Source organism: Oncorhynchus mykiss, chromosome 27, assembly GCF_057628025.1.
Source record: "Oncorhynchus mykiss isolate SJ-2025 chromosome 27, ASM5762802v1, whole genome shotgun sequence".
NCBI classification, from domain to species: Eukaryota; Metazoa; Chordata; class Actinopteri; order Salmoniformes; family Salmonidae; genus Oncorhynchus; species Oncorhynchus mykiss.
Window position 1 is genome coordinate 33,076,932 of NC_143048.1, and position 4,197 is coordinate 33,081,128.

The 4,197-nt window shown below is 42.2% G+C and overlaps 1 long non-coding RNA gene across 1 annotated transcript; it reads right to left on the minus strand.

The window, feature by feature from the left end:
• Positions 1 to 2,472: 2,472 nt before the first annotated feature.
• LOC149971297 (uncharacterized) lies at positions 2,473 to 3,653 on the minus strand. The gene is made up of 2 exons (XR_016492499.1): positions 3,363 to 3,653; positions 2,473 to 3,286 (listed from the first exon to the last, which is right to left on the minus strand). It is a non-coding gene; the product is annotated as an uncharacterized LOC149971297 (long non-coding RNA).
• Between the last annotated feature and the right edge of the window lie 544 nt (positions 3,654 to 4,197).

Sequence of the window (4,197 nt, forward strand, 5' to 3'; positions counted from 1 at the left end):
TGGAGAAACTCACTCAAAGTGCCTCCAACATTCACCACCCTGCAGGGAGCCAGAACGGCAGAGGGAGAGAGAGATAAATGAGAGAAGAGAGAGTTAGAGAAGAGAGAGTTGGAGAAGAGAGAGAGAGAGAATGAGAGAAGGAAGACAAAGCATAACAAAGGAGGTCAGAAGGGCCAGGCAGAAAGAGATATCATTGGTGGAATCCAATAATCAGCGTGCTCCCTGGGGTTCTGTGTCTCTGTGTTTGAGAGGCCCATGTCACAATAAGTGGAAACATTTATTTTGATAAAATACCCTCATGTCATAGACTGCCTCCGAGGTTGTGTGGGGAGTATGTGTGCGTATGTCTGTGTACTGTATATGCCTGGGTTTGTTGGCTTGTGTGTTTCAGCATGTGTGCCTACGTGTTAGTGCCGCAGATTGTTAGTGTGAGGGGTAAATGAGTAGCGAGTCATGATTATCCAAATGCTATTCTCATGACTATGCCTACGACTTTATCTACCTACAGATGATTATCACAGCACTTTATCTACCTAGAGATTATTATCACAACACATATTATATGCTCTGATGAATGGAGCTATGAGATGTTTGGGCACAGATGTTTGGGCATGAGATGTTTGGGCACCAGGATGTTGGGCCCAGCGGTAGCACTGACTACACCAGGACGTTGGGCCCAGCGGTAGCACTGACTACACCAGGACGTTGGGCCCAGCGGTAGCACTGACTACACCAGGACGTTGGGCCCAGCGGAAACACTGATTACACCAGGACGTTGGGCCCAGCGGAAGCAATGACTACACCAGGACGTTGGGCCCAGCGGAAGCAATGACTATACCAGGACGTTGGGCCCAGCGGAAGCAATGACTACACCAGGACGTTGGGCCCAGCGGAAGCACTGACTACAGCGGTGATGGATTTCAGACATCAGACACAAAGAGAAGAAAGGTAGAGAGAAAAATGTGACAGGCCACACAGTACTAAGAAACCATAATCTTTCACAGAAACCATTAATGCTCTCACACACAACACCCAGAGAATTGTAACTCTCAGGTGGTATAGAAAAGCATTAAATGCCCAACGTATGAAGAAATCCACTTACCCCATTTACTGCCAACCCATAATGCACCTAACAACATGAGAACCAGTAGCACCATCATTGTCATTGAGGAATAAACAACCCCCTACTTGCACCAATCTATTAGAAAACTATACACTCCCCAAGGGTGTCTCAGGGAGAATGGGATATGCAAAAAACGAATTTCCAATTCACACAAGCGTATTAATACACACTTGTGCATGTGTGAAATAGGGCAAATATAACCACCCACCAACACCAACACGAACTCAGAACCCTATACTCATTACAGCATTACGGTGAGATGTGGCTCGTGGGTGATGGGGTTTTGACAGCATCAAAGCGAAAAACAAGACAAAGAAATCAATATTATTGATCAGGCATCCCTCACAGCCATTGTTTAAAGATGCAAGAGCCATTTCCTGGTTGCTACAATTCAAATAGTTCCTGTAATTTCTGTTCATGTAACAAAACAAGCAAGTATAGTGTAGAGAATCATTGTACCATCTAAACCACTGTGAAATGTATTTTCCAAACCCCAAAATATTGTATTTTTAGCTGTTTGAAGCTGGTGTACAAAACCCGAAACTAAAAGACACAAAAAATCATAAGAACAGAAAGCACAGAAATAGCACACATAGAACAGATCTACCGCTTCTGACTTGCTTTCAAAGGGACTGACAGATCTATTCATCCCACTTGGCGTTTTTCCTATTATTTTGCATAACAACCTGTAATTTAAATGAATTTTTATTTGGATTTCATGTAATGGACATACACAAAATAGTCCAGATTGGTGAAGTGAAATGAAAAAAGGAACTTATTTAAACAAATGAAACCAGAAAAGCAGCACCATGAAGACCAAGGAGCTCTCCAAACAGGTCAGGGACAAAGTTGGGGAGAAGTACAGATCAGGGTTGGGTTATATAAAAATATCAGAAACTTTGAACATCCCACGGAGCACCATTATTAAAAATGGAAAGAATATGGCACCACAACAAACCTGTTAAGAAAGGGCCGCCCACCAAAACTCACAGACCAGGCAAGGAGGGCATTACAGTTTTTTCCAACTGCTTACACACTTTTTCAAAACTGTCTCCTTTTTTTCAAATCTACACACAATTCCCAAAACTGCACACACAAAATGCCTCATCTCCTTCAAAATGTAACACTGCATTCAAAATGACATAAACACATGTCAGAATGAAGCATTTGCATCAAATGGCAAACACTGCTTTCATAATAGTACATTTCTGGATATACCATGTAAACACTGTTGTTCTAAATCTAAAGCTCTTTGGTCTTTCATAGGCTTATATCTACATTTCAATACAATGTTCTACAGTGAAAGTAATCTGCTGAGAGGGGTAACAAGTACACTGTTAACACCAATGCAATGTAGAAACAGAAAATATTTATTAGGCCAAACATTACTGTTGTATACAGTAGCATACAACAAAACCATAAACAGATGTAAACCAAAAGTATATTCTTTGGAATAGGGTAAAGAACACAATTGTGTGTGTGGGGTCCCGGGGGGGCAGTCCAGGAATTGGTAAGGGGGGTGCAGTCACCAGTGCTAAGCTACGCTTCATCTCTTCTCCGGCCTGGGTCTGGCCACAATACTTCGTCCACATCACAAGATACTTCCCTCGATGTATGGCAAGAGAAAACGTATCTCCTTGCATGGCGTAGCCAACCTTGGACAGAATCAACCTCTATGTCCCCACATGCATCCTCCATTGCCTGGAGAAGCGGCATGTGGGCATAGGGTTGACGATCATACACTTTCCAGTGCCAGGCTGAGAAAATTCCTCTATGGGATTTAGAAAAGGTGACTATGGGGGTAGGTACAAAACTACAAATTGTGGAATGGTGGCAAACCAGTTTTGGACCAGAACAGCCCGGTGAAAACTAACATTGTCCCATAAAACCATAGGGACAAGCATTGTGTAAAATGCATCCAGAAAAGTGAGCATATGGCCGGTGTTGTACGGACCCAGTGTTGCATTGTGATGGAGGACCCCGTTTTGAGTGATGGCAGCACACATTGTTATATTACCCCCACTCTGTCCAGGGACATTGGTAATTGCCCTCTGTCCTATTACATTTCTTCCGCGGCGCCTGGTTTTTGGTGAGGTTGAAGCCAATCTCATCCACATAAATGAATTCATGGCGAATTACATGGGCATCCAGCTCCAATACTCTCTGTAACAGACAAAAGGATATACCATATTTACTCATCTGTATGTCTGAAGTACTGGAAGTAGTATTGCATACATACCTCCACAAAGTCATGTCGCATATTCTTGACTCTTGATTCTTGAGTTTCTCTCAAATGGCACCTTGTAAAGTTGTTTCATCGTCACTCGGTGCCGTTGGAAGATGCGTTGTATGGTCGACAGGCGTACAGCATTGATGTTGTTAAATATGGTGTCATTATTCAAGATATGCTCTCTTATCTCTCGAATCCTAATTGCATTGTTGGCCAAAACCATATTTATAATTGCAGTCTCTTGTACATCTGTAAACAAGTGTCCTCGTCCTCCATGATGTCTTTTCCTTTCCACTCTGTACAGAATTCAAACACAATATGTGTTCAGCATAGGAACTGTAAACAATGTACAAAAAAATGTAGTACAGCATGATAACCAACCTCATTCATTCCATGCAGTGCAATAAATAGATGGCTTAGAGTTACAAATGTTTTTGCTATACTATGCAGTCATAAGTATTTTACAGTACATTACTGTAATGCTAAAATAGTCATTAGATAGTTGCATTCCTGTTCTCATTTATGAAGGTTCGAATTATGGACGCCACTGTAAATCGACTCAAGTTGGGCTGGAATCTCAGTCCAGCCTCTTTCATGGTCAAACATTGGTTGATCACATGATCAACAAGTGTTGCCCTAATCTCATCAGAGATGGTTCTCCTTCCTTGTCTTCTTTGCCCTATTCCTCTTCTTCCTCTTCCTCTTCCTCTCCCTCTTACTACTCTTGCTCTCTGTCCATTGCTGGTATCCATTGTTCAAAACAGGTAATCTGACCTTTGACCTATTTATAGGCCTATACTACAGTAAAGCAGTGATTGGTTAGTGATCAGTTAAGCTATTAGTG